Below are 16,647 nucleotides of genomic sequence, written 5' to 3'. Positions count from 1 at the left end.
GCAGACCACTCTTACCCAGTCCAAAGATCAGGGCTTGATCCATCACCGTTATTTAGCTCACTGCCCCATCCCAGCTCAGAACCTGGCTATATGCAAATTAGTCAGTCCCTGGCCCAGTGCATCATGGGAACAGGGCAGACCAAACTACCAAGCCAATTCTTCACCAGAAAGGAGACAAGCTTCCGGGGACCGGTTTCTGGCATTTCAGCCGTCGTCGGCCCGGCTTGCTTTAATCCTGATGGAGCAGTGAGCAAGGGACTCATGTCTGAGTATACCCTGCCACACCTATAGTGGCCAAAAATGATTCAGAAAAGGGGGTGGTGATGAACAGAGTGTCTGAATTAAGCAGACCACTCTTACCCAGTCCAAAGATCAGGGCTTGATCCATCACCGTTATTTAGCTCACTGCCCCATCCCAGCTCAGAACCTGGCTATATGCAAATTAGTCAGTCCCTGGCCCAGTGCATCATGGGAACAGGGCAGACCAAACTACCAAGCCAATTCTTCACCAGAAAGGAGACAAGCTTCCGGGGACCGGTTTCTGGCATTTCAGCCGTCGTCGGCCCGGCTTGCTTGAATCCTGATGGAGCAGTGAGCAAGGGACTCATGTCTGAGTATACCCTGCCACACCTATAGTGGCCAAAAATGATTCAGAAAAGGGGGTGGTGATGAACAGAGTATCTGAATTAAGCAGACCACTCTTACCCAGTCCAAAGATCAGGGCTTGATCCATCACCGTTATTTAGCTCACTGCCCCATCCCAGCTCAGAACCTGGCTATATGCAAATTAGTCAGTCCCTGGCCCAGTGCATCATGGGAACAGGGCAGACCAAACTACCAAGCCAATTCTTCACCAGAAAGGAGACAAGCTTCCGGGGACCGGTTTCTGGCATTTCAGCCGTCGTCGGCCCGGCTTGCTTGAATCCTGATGGAGCAGTGAGCAAGGGACTCATGTCTGAGTATACCCTGCCACACCTATAGTGGCCAAAAATGATTCAGAAAAGGGGGTGGTGATGAACAGAGTGTCTGAATTAAGCAGACCACTCTTACCCAGTCCAAAGATCAGGGCTTGATCCATCACCGTTATTTAGCTCACTGCCCCATCCCAGCTCAGAACCTGGCTATATGCAAATTAGTCAGTCCCTGGCCCAGTGCATCATGGGAACAGGGCAGACCAAACTACCAAGCCAATTCTTCACCAGAAAGGAGACAAGCTTCCGGGGACCGGTTTCTGGCATTTCAAGCAAGCCGGGCCGAAGACGCCTGAAATGGCAGAAACCGGTCCCCGGAAGCTTGTTTCCTTCCCAGTGTAAGAATTGGCTTTTGTAGTCTGGTCTGCCCTGTTCCCATGATGCACTGGGCCAGGGACAGACTAATTTGCATACAGCCAGGTTCTGAAACTGGGATGGTGCAATGAGCTAAAAAACGGTGTTGGATCTAGCCCTGATCTCTTGACTGGGTGAGAGTACTCTGCTTAATTCAGAGACTCTGTCCATCACCACCCCTTTTTGTAAATTATTTTGTCCACCCTAAGCGTGGAAGGGTATACTCAGATGTGAGTCCCTTGCTCATTGCACCATCAGGATTCAAGCAAGCCGGGCCGAAGACGCCTGAAATGGCAGAAACCGGTCCCCGGAAGCTTGTTTCCTTCCCAGTGTAAGAATTGGCTTTTGTAGTCTGGTCTGCCCTGTTCCCATGATGCACTGGGCCAGGGACAGACTAATTTGCATACAGCCAGGTTCTGAAACTGGGATGGTGCAATGAGCTAAAAAACGGTGTTGGATCTAGCCCTGATCTCTTGACTGGGTGAGAGTACTCTGCTTAATTCAGAGACTCTGTCCATCACCACCCCTTTTTGTAAATTACAGCAAAACACATGAGCATTTGCCAAAATGGAGATTGGAGACAAATGCAATTTTATGGGGCAAAAATGCTGGACAGAATGGAGAGAGGTGGAGATGTGGTTCGAAGACTCCGGCAAATGGAGTCACGCATGATAGTCAGACTCAGAACAAAACACCCGAAAGGGATGAATTTTGGAGAGGATCTACATATTCATCTGGAATGAAATGTTCTCAATATGACATTGGGTACTACACCCTTAATTTAGAACATGACTGAAATAATGAGGAACATTAATGAAAGACTTGGGTACTATACCCAGAAATTGTTTATACTTTATTATGAAGCCACAGTGAACTATCAGTCACATATATGCAGTAATCTAAAAGCACACATTGTCTTTCTTCTTTTTTCATTTTTTCACAAAAAGTAATGTAACTACAATTCCCACAATGCTTCATAAATGGCTAGATATGGGATAGTACAAATAACAACACTGAGGAGGGACTAACCAACCGTGAGCAAGGCCAGTGTTGGCTGAAACGCGTTGGTGGGGTGAAGTCTTGATTAAAAAGGCTTAAAACATTTCCTGATTGTGCCGCCTCTTTTGTTTGCCGATATATATATATATATATAAACATATTATTAAATAAACATATATAACATTTTTAGCGTAGCATAGAAAATGGTTAAAATTTATTGTAACAACTATAGTGAGTTCAACATTAGCAAAAGTGTTGGATAGCGTAGAGGTAAAATGTACTATTCCCACTCCAGTGGGTGCAACAGTAGGGAAAGCGCTGGATAGCGAAGGGGTTAAAATTACTATTCCCACTCCAGGGATGTATGACGTTACAACGCATACTTTTACAACACCTACCATTACATCAAAACTTTTACAACACAAAAACTTTTACAACTCATAAATTTACAACGCAAGATTTTACAACGCATATACCTTTACAACGCATACCATTACAACGTAAGTATTGGTAAGTATATAATATTTTTTTTAATATAAATTAATTTAAAATATTATAATATAATTTAATTTTATTTAATTGTATTTAATTAATGTAATTTAAATGTAATTTTACTTTATTTTTACAAAGTACCCCTGTACCCCAAAAACCCTAAACTGACCCTGAACCCTAAAAATACCCATTTACCCAAAAACTGAAAACTGACCCTGAACCCTAAAAATACCCCTTTACCCCAGAAACTGAAAACTGACCCTGAACCCTAAAAATACCCCTTTACCCAAAAACTGAAAACTGACCCTGAACCCTACAAATACCCCTTCACCCAAAAACTGAAAACTGACCCTGAACCCTAAAAATACCCCTTTACCCCAGAAACTGAAAACTGACCCTGAACCCTAAAAATACCCCTTAACCCAAAAACTGAAAACTGACCCTGAACCCTAAAAATACCCCTTTACCCAAAAACTGAAAACTGACCCTGAACCCTAAAAATACCCCTTTACCCCAGAAACTGAAAACTGACCCTGAACCCTAAAAATACCCCTTTACCCAAAAACTGAAAACTGACCATGAACTCTAAAAATACCCCTTTACCCAAAAACTGAAAACTGACCCTGAACCCTAAAAATACCCCTTTACCCAAAAACTGAAAACTGACCCTGAACCCTAAAAATACCCCTTTACCCAAAAACCCAAACATATAACATTTTAAAAATAATTATATACTTAGTAATACTTACGTTGTAATGGTATGCGTTGTGAAGGTATCTGCGTTGTAAAAACATGCTTTGTAAATGTATGCGTTGTAAAAGTTTTTGCGTTGTAAAAGTTTTGTTGTAATGGTAGTGCATAGTAAAAGTTGCGTTGTAAACGTTGCATACCCACTCCAGTGGGTGCAACAGTAAGGAAAGTGTTGTATAGCGTAGGGGTTAAAATTACTATTCCAACTTCAGAGAGTGCAATAATAGGGAAAGTAAATACTTCACAAATAGATATAAATAACATAAATAGTAATACCAATTACAAATAAATAAAATATTTTACTTGTGTATAAAAAATATTAAATATTTATTTATAAATACAAAATAAAATTATTTAATTATAAAAATTGCCTACTCATACTAGTTAATTACCTATTAACAATAAATTAATTTACAATTTCAAAATTAATAAATTTATTTTAATTACCAATTATATTTTAATTAATTACCTATTAAAAATTAATTAACAATTAATTCAAAATAAATACCAATAATTTAAATGACATATTTAATTAATGAGAATTAAATTATTTCCCACCCTATTCCCCTATAAACCCACAACCCGCTACAGAAAATAAATGAATGAAATTAACATATTTATCAATTAATCAATTACAATTATTTACCAATCATATTTTTATTAATTACCAATTATTTTTTAATTAACAATGTATTCCAAATAATTAAGAATAAATAAATTAACATATTTAATTAATTATAATTAAATTACTTCCCACCCTATTCCCCTATAAACCCACAACCCGCTACAGAAAATAAATTACTAAAATTAAAATATTTATCATTTAATCAATTATAATTAATTACCAATTATATTTTAATTAATTACCAATTAATAAATCATTCACAATTAATTATAAATAAATATCAATAAATAATTTAAAAAATGTAATTAATTATAATTAAATTACTTCCCACCCTATTCCCCTATAAACCCACAACCCGCTACAGAAAATAAATTACTAAAATTAAAATATTTATCAATTAATCAATTATAATTAATTACCAATTATATTTTAATTAATTACCAATTAATAATTAATTAACAATTAATTCTAAATAAATATCAATAAATAAATTAACATATTTAATTAATTATAATTAAATTACTTCCCACCCTATTCCCCTATAAACCCACAACCCGCTACAGAAAATAAATTACTAAAATTAAAATATTTATCAATTAATCAATTATAATTAATTACCAATTATATTTTAATTAATTACCAATTAATAAGTAATTAACAATTAATTCTAAATAAATATCAATAAATAAATTAACATATTTAATTAATTAGAATTAAATTACTTCCCACCCTATTCCCCTATAAACCCACAACCCGCTACAGACTTATATTACACAAAAAATAAAAATTATTATTAAATTACCTTAAATTCGATATTTTTGTTGGCTATATTATGTCTAGTCGATATTATGTCCATTCTATATTTTTGATTCGATATTTTGTCCATTCTATTCGATATTAATTTTCTCTAGTCGATATTTTTGTTGTCTATATTATGTCTAGTCGATATTATGTCCATTCTATATTTTTTACTCGATATTCTGTCCAGTTGAAATAAAAGACTCGATATTATGACTGCACACCTTTATAGATACATGAATCATGGACCCTGAGCTCCAACACAAAACTATCATAGGCAGGTGTACATATCCTCACTTGAGTTTAATCCATTGGGTGTCTGGAATCAAACTCAAGGATGTACCTTGTTTCGAGTTTTCTTAGCTGAGCCTCACGGTCACCCCCTCGCCGTAGTTGTGGGACAATGTCTGCTACAAAGAAACTCAAGAATTCCAGACTGCTCCCATGTGTCATCTTAAAGTGCTTAGTGACCGGATAGGACTCGTCCTGGTTGCTGATTGCCCACATGTGATGGAGTCTACATTTGTGAACCTGCAATTTGATACTGCCAACGTATTGCAGGCCACACGTACACTCCAGCACATTCACCGCATATTCAGATTTGCATGTCAATTTCTTAGTTATGGGCACTGGTACGTCACTTAAAGTAGTGATGTAAGACGTTTTATTCCTGCCCAGTTTACATGTTTTATAGGAAGCACACTTGATGAAACCATTAATGATTTGCAACCATGAGCTATAGGTGCAGACCTATATATATATATATATATATATATATATATATATATATATATATATATATATATATTTAACCTACTGGCGGTCGTGAGTAGATAGTTATAGTTCGGACGGAGTATTTGTTTAACTTGCCTATAACTTTGCTGTTGTTTGACCAAACTGCATGAAATTTTCCCCAAAAAAGTGTCAAGGTAGGTTCTGTGTGTCATGGAATGTTTAGGGGTGATGTGTGCAATTGTAATGTTGATTCCCATAGGAACCTTTAGCCACAACTACAACCCAAATCGATGTACAGAATTACACCAAATTTGGCAGAAAGTTAGATATTGTTATGCAGCTTCTGCTTTTTGTTATGTGGTATAAATCTGTTCAGTAGTTTTTGGGAAATAAAATCCAAACAATATAGTGATGTTTTTGTCTGTGGATATTTCGCCACGGGTTTTTGATGATTTTGCAAGTAATCACGACATTGCGCACCAACAGGAATGCTATGATGGGCTGTACGCAACCTAAATAGAAAGTTGCTGCTGCCATTTTATCTATTGGGAACGGCTCCCTGGGGCTACAATTTTCTGTGAAAGCAAACATAAGGGTTTAGCGTGGAGGTACTCTGACCCCATGTTTCACAAAGGGGGGTGTTAATGGACAAGTTATGTGTTCAAAATTGATTGTTTTTCACATGTGCGCCATATTCACGACGACAAAGCGATTACCAGTGCAGCTCTGTGTACCATTGGTGGAAATATAAAACAAAAATATATCAGTGAATCATTAATGAACACTGTTATAGAGATATTGAGATTCTGTTAAATGTTTGTAGTGATTTCTCTATTGTGATGGTTAGAAATAATTATGTACTAATCATTTTTTAATGCGGTTGTGGCTATTGAATTCCTGCTTTTGTTTGGCATTTTCACGATGTATTCACAGTGGTTGTGGGTACCCACGTCATCGCGACCCCCGGTGTCACTGTGATAGCAGAAAAAAGGATTTAGAGATAGTCTTTATAGAAACTCACTAGAAAAACATAACTTTAGAGAATACCATACTAAATCCCTATTGAGTGAAAAACTGTAATAAGTGTGCATATGTATGTTTTTCACTGTATGGAAAAAGCATGATTATCACAGTTAACAGCATCGTCACGACTCCACAAAACATTAAAATAGTTCTTAACAATGGATTTTAAAGAAACTTAGTACAAAAACATGAGTTTAAACATGATTTTAAAGAAGCATGCATATAGTAATATGAATTGTGCAATGTTTGGAACTGATTTTTTTAGTTAATATTTTAGAATGTCTGATTTTGTTTTGTGATTTTGTGAAGAATTAGTGACCATTGTGACATTGTTGCAAAAATTCCCAAAAATTGAAAAAAATGAATTTTTATAAAGGAAAGTAACAATATTTTGGGTACTAGGGTGGCTCTGACAGGAGCCTTTGTGTTTACTGTGTGTATACAAGAGCCATGCATAAGACCGGCAGCAGAGTATCAGGTAACTTAGAAACACCCTGTTGCCTCATTTCTAAAGTGCACTCCATCATTTCTATAAATTCCATGCATGTCCAAACGCAGATTGTTGTTATAGATACAGCCCATGCGATGGTCTCTGAGTAATGCAGAAACAGTTTCATTAATATGTTTCCTGGCTTTGTCAATCTGTGTACAGAATTATTTTGACCTCTCCCATTTCTGGCATATGTGAGGGAAAAGCGACATCAGTTCTGCAGAGGCCTCTTTGATTAGTATTTCCAGCACTATCCCAAAAAATGTACCTAGGTCATTGCCACCACAGTGCACAAACATGCGGTGAGGTGCATGGCAATCCACAATGGTTTTAACCCAGGCCAGCAGCTGATAAAACTGCAACCCTCTCTGGCTAAACCAAGTAATCTCCACATTTGGCAAACCCAAGTCCCTGTCCATACCTCTCTTTTTTGCTGTCTCTTTAGCCCAATAGACATAGCTGTGGCCACAAATACACACTCTAAGCATTTTCCAGATACTGAGGCTCAACCCATGCTCTCATCCAATTACGTAGGGCCCGATTCACAGAACTAACTTAAGACAAAATCCTAAACTTACTACATTTTGGTATTCACAGAAGGCACTTACTCATTTCGGTATGCACAGAAGTTAGGAGTCCTAACTTTAGGACTCCTAAATGCCTTCTGTGAATACCGAGAGTCTTAAAATTAGGATTTTTCTCAGTTTAGTAATAGTAAAGTTAGGACTTCTAACTTTAGGACTCCTAAATGCCTTCTGTGAATACCCAAAGTCTTAAAATTGGGATTTTTCTCAGTTTGGTAGTACTGATGAGGGACAGAAGGAGGAGCGTGAGACACTCCCTGACCTGCTCTCACAGAACCCTGATGATGGTTCAGTTGATGGTGTAGCCTTGGCAGGCAGCCTCACTGTTCAACAGCAAACTGATTGTAGGCAAGTCCTGAATCAGTTCAGACACATGTTCTCACTGACTCCAAGTCAGACTACCTGGTGCACCCAGGAAGTAGACACAGGTGACAGTCTGCTTCTTAAAAATGGGATTTAGAGGCAAATTGACAATGCCAGGGACTGCATCAGGACTGAAGTAAAAAAAAATTGGATTTTGGAGTAATTGTGCCCTCAGATAGCCCTTGGGCTAGTTCAGTAGTCTTGATACCAAAACCACACACCCAGAATGGCAAGAGAGAGAGATGAGGTTCTATGTTGACTACAGGGGTCGCAATGTAGTTACTAGGACTGATGCCCATCCAATACCCAGGGCAGATGAGCTTATAGATACTTTGGCCTTAGCCAAGTTTCTGAGCACATTTGACCTGACAGCTGGCTACTGACAAATCAGATTAGCTGAGGAGGCAAAGCCAAAAACAGCATCCCCAACTCCTAGTGGGCAGTACCAATTTGTGATGATACCCTTTGGCTTGAGGAATGCACCTGCCACTTTTCAAAGGCTGGTGATCAAAGTCCTTCCAGGTCTGGAAGCCTATAGTGCAGCTTATCTAGATGATATTGGTGTCTTTAGCTCCACCTGGGAGGATCACCTGGTCCACCTAACAAATGTTTTGGAGGCCCTGCAGAAAGCAGACCTCGCTATCAAGGCCACCAAGTGCCAGATAGAACAGAGTTAGGCTGTATACCTAGGCCACCTTGTGGGTGGAGGTCAGGTTCAACCATTGCAGAGCAAATTCCAGACCATCATAGACTGGGTTGCTCCATCCACCCAGGCTCAGGTTAGAGCTTTCATTGGTCTGACTGGGTACTACAGGAGGTTTGTCAAAGGTTATGGATCTGTAGTGACCCCTTCGAATGATCTAACTTCCAAAAGAATGCCTAAGCAAGCTCATTGGACATTTAGTTGTCAAAAGGCTGTTAATGACCTGAAGCAGGCCATGTGCACTGCTCCCATTCTGCAAAGTCCTGACTATTCCAAACAATTCATTGTTCAAACTGATGCATCTGAGTTGGGGTAGGGGCTGTGTTATCACAACTGATTGAAGAGGGTCAGGATAAGCCAGTATCTTTTATTAGCAGAAGGCTGACCCCCAGAGAGAAACGTTGGTTAGCTATTGAGAGGGGAGCTTTTGCTGTGGTTTGGGCTCTGAAGAAGCTGAGACCATACTTGTTTGGCACTCACTTCATTGTTCAGACAGACCATAAGCCCCCCTTATGGCTAAAACAGATGAAGGGTGAAAATCCCAAACGTTTGAGGTGTTCCATTTCCCTACAGGGGATGGATTGTACAGTGGAACATAGACCTGGGAGTAACCCTGCCAATGCAGATGGACTCTCAATATATTTCCACTTCGAACATGAATACTCATGTTCAAGGTTACTTTAATGTCCCTACATTGGGTGAGCAAAGGGGGTCGGTGGCAGCTTCCTCCTGAGCTGGCTTGGTGGCAGAGGTGATTGCTACACTCGCTCACTAATTTAATGCGTTTTTAAAAAACATATTTGTTTCCAAAAAATTAACTGTATTAGATTGTGAGCTGTATTGGGTAGGGTTTCTTTGCCACTGATTAGCGCGGGACACACTGGCTAGTGTAACCAGGCGCTGTATAAACTCAGTAATAATAATAATACATTTGGGGGGTTGTGTAGGAGAGTAGGATCTGCTTCTTATGTATGCTCCCACTTTTTGCTGATGTCTCACTGTTATCAACTTAGTCTGGCTGGGATCCTGCTATCCAGGACCAAAGCCTAGCTGCTTTCTCCTCTAAATTGATTGCATGTACTTTAGGTACACCCCAGATTGGATACTGGGGTACCCTTATCAGTCCCTAGTATATGGTACACCATGTACCCAGGATACAGGTACCCTAGAGGCCTCTCAGGGGCTCTGCATGTATTATGCCACCCCTGAGAGACCATTCCAACTGACAACACAGGTCTGCTTCTGCAGCCTGTGTGAGGTGGTATATGCACCCCTTACTTAGATATAGGTTCCCTATATTTATTCTAATCACTGCACATGTAAACCTATCAGTCACCCCCTATGGCAAGCCTTATCAATCCTGAAGCGATACCAAAGGGGATGATGGACGGAGCATTTGAGCAAATCAAACACTCACCCCCAGTCAACTTATCTGGGTTTAATCCATCATCATTCTTTAGCTCACTCCACCACAACAGTTCAGACATGGCCATATGCAAATCAGTCTGACCCTGTGCCTCATGGGAACAGTCCAGCCTGAACTGCCAAGCCATGTCTTCCCTGGACCGGAAACAAGCATCCTGGGACCGGTTTCGGGTTCATATCAATCCTGTAGGCAGGGTGTTGGGTTTGTGTGGGACTGTGCTCATGCATGAGCAGAGCCCCTCTGCAGCCTTCCGAATCTGTTCTCCTGGGTAGTCTGTGATGCAGCCAAACCATATATACTTAAGTGCATTTTAACCTCGCAGTAAATGCTAACTCTAAAAAGGCTGCTCAGAAGCATGTCGTGTTTGGTGTCAAACACCTTGGAATCATACCTCCACACCAGTAACTGGTGTGGGGGGTATGATTCCTCCCTAGTGGAACCACTAATGTGGGGCACTGGTCTACCTGGTACCAGCTTTCTTGACCTGGGCATCACAAAATGAATGCTGCTAGCCGCAGACACAAGTCTGCCCTCCTGCTGAAGAGCCAAGCTTGAGCAAGGGAAGGCTTGACAATAGGTTTCCTGTCACAGGGAGGTGTGACCACCTACCAGACAAGAATCAGTGTATTGGGGCTCGGTGGGTGCACTCTCAGAGTGTTTGAAGATAACTTTGACTTCTGGTGGGCTTTTCTGGTTGCTCCAGATTCGCCTGGACTCTCTATAGCTTGGAGAGTCTCCAGGTCCTTGCTGGTTCACACAGGGCCTGCTTTCCTCTCCCTGCATGGGTTGCATTTCCCAAGGCTTGTTGGTATTCAATCCGGACACTGACCCCTCAGCACTGGACATCCTTTTTGGTACAGCTCACCTCCAGACTTTGGTCATTGTTGACATCTCCTGGCCCCTGTGGTTGCAGAGTCAAGTATCTTGTCAACGCACCTGAAGCACCCGACATCGGTGGGCACTCATCTACGGAGCCCCTGGTCACCCTGCAGTAACCCAGACTCTGTCCTCTCTGCTTTTAGGTTCTTCTCACCTTGAATCCTGGCTTGGATTTCACCGGACACTTTTCATCTAACCGGCGGCAGCACTTCTTTGAGGCATTTCATTGAAAACGACAATTGTTTCCGACATCACTTGATCCCTTTGCACCCAGATCCTCTTGGATAGGTAACACAGGTATTGCAGTACTCACAAGTGTGCTGGCCTTAGAACCTTCTATGTTCCAAAGGATTTGCTTGAAGTCCTCTCCGAAGTGTCCTAAAACTCTAAAATTCCAACCGCAACTTTCCCATAGAGTTGTAAGGAACTCGCGTCTGATTTCACACACAGCACCCGTCTTCCGTGGGTACCCAGTGTCACTACTTTGGGTGGTTTCTTGGGATCCCAGCAATTCTACGTTCTATAGGCACTGTGTCTAGTTAAGTCATGGTTGTTATACCATTTTTTTTGTATATGGTCCGGTCTCCCCCTGGAGCTCGCTGTGTATTGTGCTATTTACTGTTGTTCTATTGATTAATAATTGTGTGCTTTGTGCTCTAATCTCTTATAGAGATTAGTAGAGAGTGTTTAGTAATAAATACATATATTTTATATATATTTTGTGTGGTTATCCTTTCATTTGGTTATTTAGGAGGTTATAGACTGGTAAAACAAGCTGCTTTACATTCCTTCAAGACTTAGCCTGAAGGCTGCTCTCCATGACTACCACTAGGATAGCTGTCATAAAGGTTATCTTTGACCTAATTATCAATAGGGGTCGTTTGGACTCGTACAGGGTGCCCACTTTAATTAGTGGACAGCATATACCAGGCCAACTTCTCACATTGCACTACTTTTCCTGGCAGTTCTTCCAGCTCTTTTTCTTGGCAGGTTCCTTGATTCCCACAAATTCTCTGAAGTATGTTATCTCCCTGAGACTTCCAACAGGAGGCAAGCTCTACATCAAGCCCTTGGAGAAAACTCTAACAGCAGGATGAAGAAAGTGCAATCCAGTCCTTTCGCTGCCCAAGACAGAAGCAGCATGCAGCAGGCAAACACAGCAAAGCACACTGCAAAGTGGCAGTTCCTCCTGACAGCTTTTCCAGCTCTTCTTCCTGGCAGGTTCCTTAGTTCAGCAGTAGTCTGATGTTCTGGGGTCTGGGCCCCACTTTTATAGCACAAATTCCTTTGTTCTCTGGTGGCAGAGATGCTGTTTGAACAGACATAACCAGTTCTGTCCCTCGCAGCAGTTAGGGGTTGCGTTACGAACTATAATGACACTGCAGTGTAAGAAATACACTAACTCTTGTGGCAACATGTGACATGGGCATATGGGGAGGAACGAGACCTGGCCATAATTTAGCCAATAAATTGAAGACACAATGGCCACACACTTACTTTGTAAAAATTATAGGCTCTGGAGGCTCAAACTGTTACCACACATCGGCCATCTTATCCACTTTTTCCCACTTCTACACATGGCTATCTGCCTCTCAAGGCACAGCTTCAGAGGTAGAGACTAATGAATCCCTAGCAGATGTGGCTCTGGCTTGGTTTTCCATGAGGCAGAGGAAGTATTTGGTACATCCCCTTATGGTAGAGGAGGTGAAGGCCCCTAGAAAATCACTCCATAATGGCAAAGCTCCTGGCAGTGATGGCCTAACAGGCAAATTGTATAAGGAATTTGCAGACCTGCTGGTGCCGCACCTACAAACAATGTATGAAGAGGCATACACTAGGCAGGCACTGCCTCCATCTCTCCACAAATCAGTAATGTTTAAATTACTAAGACCAGAAAAAACCGTTAGAACTTTGCAAGTTGTATAGGCGGCTATTGCTGATTAATATTAATGCAAAGATTATAGTGAAGACACAACTGGTTCTACCAGATCAATCAGGATTGATACCCACACGTTCCATAGCAAACAACAAACGGACCCTTTGTGCACACCTTGATCAGCTAGACCCAGCCAAGGAAGCAGTTGTGGCTCTATTGGATGCCACTAAAGCTTTTTATTCTATCGAAAGGCCATTTACGTTCACCATAATGCACCACATGGGGATGCCCAAATCATTCTTAAGATGGATACACTTGTTGTATACTAACATAGTAGCCTGGGTGCTTATCAATGGCAACACTTCGGAAATCTTACAAATACACAAGGGCACGTGACAGGGGTGCCCACAGTCCCTGATATTGTTTGCGCTCACTCTCGAGTGCTGTGGATTAACCAGCTGCCTATTAGCATCTCACTATATGTGGACGACATGGTGGTATATGTCCCTAGCCCCGCAGCCCAATTAGTCCCCATAATTAGGGAGTACATTTGCTTAGAAACGTATTCTTGCTTAAATATAAATTGATCAAAGTCAGTTGTGACCCTGCTGACCTTGAGTACAAAGCCATACCCTCTGGAATTCCCTCTGGAGTGATGCCAGGGCCTGTTTCAATATTTGGGGATATGGATACATAGGAATCTGGAGCTGGTTATTCGAGAAAATTATAGCAGGGCAGTATCAAAATTGGAGGAACAAGCAGCTAAATGGATCAGACTGCCATTGTCTCTGGTGAATAGAGTGGGGATTATGAAAACAATTGCACTCCTCAAATTTCTTTCTCATTTTATCAATATCCCTATAGTGCTCCCTCAACAATTTTTCAAAACAGTTTGAGCCCACATGAATACCTTGGCAGAGAAACAGCCTGGGATTCACTGGAATGTTCTGATACTCCCATAGGAACAGGGAGGGTTTGGTGCACCAGATTTCCACTTATAATATCTGTGTGCTTCGGCACAATTTGCACATTATTGGTATAATCCACACACTTACACACCCCATTCGGCGCTAGAGGCGTATGACGCCCATCCCATTCTATTCAGTGCTGTCCTACACCACAGATGCTCCGAAGTTTAAAGAGAAGAGATTAGCACAATTCAATGCACTACAAGAGCTTAGAAGGCACTTGGGACTCGAGCGGGAAAACCCCCTTTGTTTGCCGTCACGCTTTCCCTGCAGTTCCATACAGATATTTCAGTCACGCATGAGGCTGATGGGCTTGCAATGCTGGCCAGAGTGGGGTCGAAGACTATGGTAGATGTGTACCTGGGACTTTATCTCCTTGGTGGACTTGCCACCTGGACCGCACCGAACTCAACTTCTGACTTCATTTCCTTTTGGCTTTGTGCTGAAATGAGGGTACTGTACCCCTCGTTCCCCACAGAGCTGCCTGTGCTAGTAAGACTTCAAACTATGCTCACTAGCCCTACATGCAAACACCTCATCCGCAGATTATATAACACACATCAGACAGACAAACTGTTAGGCACAAATCTGGCTCTTGAAAAATTGAATACTGTACTAGATACTGCACTAGACCCCGGACACTGGGGATCCTGCTGCACACTAACTAGCAATCTCACACCAAACTGTAATCTGCGCATAATCCATATTAAGTATTTGAAGCAAATGTGCAACACTCCTGTCTGACTGTGCAAATATGGGTTGAGGAATGACATGAGCTGCCTGCAATGTTGGGAATTGGAGGAGGAATTCCTTCATCTAGCCTGGACCTGCGCTGCGGCTGGATCCAGTTGACTAATGTACTAACTAATATGGTGATGGAACAGGTAACCTGCATCCCCTGGGTATGCCTGCTTGGTCGAGTTAAACATTTGCACCTGAATTACTGTAAATTTGTGGCTGTGGCCTAGTTGGCAAAGGGGTTGGTGGCCATGCAGTGGGGAAAAAGATTAGCACCCATGTTTATGGAATGGTTTACTGGCATGGCATATTATAAAAAGAAGCTGGAAATATTTGCTGAGGAACTACCACTACCTTCACGTCCAATGGATATTTGGGGCCTGCTGACGGCTTACCTGCTGTTGGCTGCAGAGATGGACTAATGCATTGGCGGGTGAAGGAGGTGTCTGTCTGGTAAAGGTGAGACTGTGGCTATGGAGCTAACATCAATGATAGGATAATGTGTGTATGCTATGTCTTGCTGCAACTGGCACCTGATGGCATTGGGTTTATACCATGCTATTTTATGCTGAACATCTCAACAAAAAGAAATATAATACAATGCACACCCTAAGAGTGACTGTTTCACGTGAGCTTCAGATAAGGTTATGAGGAACTCACAAGGCAGTACAGGGTAAGAACAGTAGAATGAATGTTGTTATTGGTTTTGAAAGACCATCATTGTGGTATCGTAATACTACTGGTTTGTAGATTTTCACAGACTAGTCTTTTGAGACCTTGTTGGATGTACATTAAGGGGCACATTCACAAGTCCCTATCGCCACCACCACAACGCCACTTCCAGTGACATTGTGATGGCGATACAGGCCTCGCCTTATTCACAAGGCATTGTTAAGACGCTTAACATGGCTTAATGCTGCCTTGTGAAAATCCTGGTCTTAAACAGACAAAACGAGGAAAAATGCTTTATTTCTCCTCGTTTTTGCTTTTTCCATCTGTGCTGCCTTGTGCACCACAGATGGAAAAAGCAAATTGCCATGGTTTGTGTATGTACAGGAAGGTGTCCCTTCCTCTATATAAACAAACCTTTTTTTAAATGCCATTCTGTCACTTTCATGTGTGCTACATGAAGCAGCACAAATGAAAGTGAGAGAATTGCATTTAGGATTGTTTGCGTGCAGGAAGGGACAACTACCTGTACATACACAACCCTCCCCTGCACACAGACACCCTTGCAGAGTGCAAAGATGCCTGCATTGGCCAAATGTGAAGCAGCATGTTCAATGAAATTTGTTTTATTTATTTGTTTGTATACTTACCACTGTGTGGCTGTATTTTACTACCCCACACCCTGCCCCTCACCCGCCCTACGTCAGCGCCAGGCAGCACTCCCACCACGGGCCACTACTTGAGGCATTAGGCCAAGAAAGCTAACTCCTCTCTACGCCACTTCCTTGCAAATATCCCATTATGTATATGGTTCCATAAGAGTGGCTTAGACATCCATTATTGTAAAAATGCTTTTACAAATCGTATTATGCACTGCAATTGCACCTCAGCAGTTCAAAACACACTTGGTCTCCACTACTGTGACTTCCCCTTCCTTGCTTCGTTAAGCAGACTGCAAACAGAAAGCAAAACAAAACATCCTTCTTTATTTAAGGTGACAAACGACTAAACAACACGCTACGAACTCTGCTGTTTTATGTGTATCTTTAAAACTATTAGACAGCGAACACGCAACACATTTCCAAAATGCTTAAAGTTTGTTGTTGAACATAAAAGTACAGATGTGAAACTGTGAATGATGGGGATTTTTTCAAGCCTGGAGGTTCTGATTAGTTTTATAGACTAGATCTTCACTTTTTGATGT

The sequence above is a fragment of the Lissotriton helveticus genome, chromosome 4_1 (genome assembly GCF_964261635.1).
Source record: "Lissotriton helveticus chromosome 4_1, aLisHel1.1, whole genome shotgun sequence".
In the NCBI taxonomy this organism is placed as follows: Eukaryota; Metazoa; Chordata; class Amphibia; order Caudata; family Salamandridae; genus Lissotriton; species Lissotriton helveticus.
The sequence above is the reverse complement of the archived record's forward strand: the minus strand, read 5'-3'. Positions refer to the sequence as shown.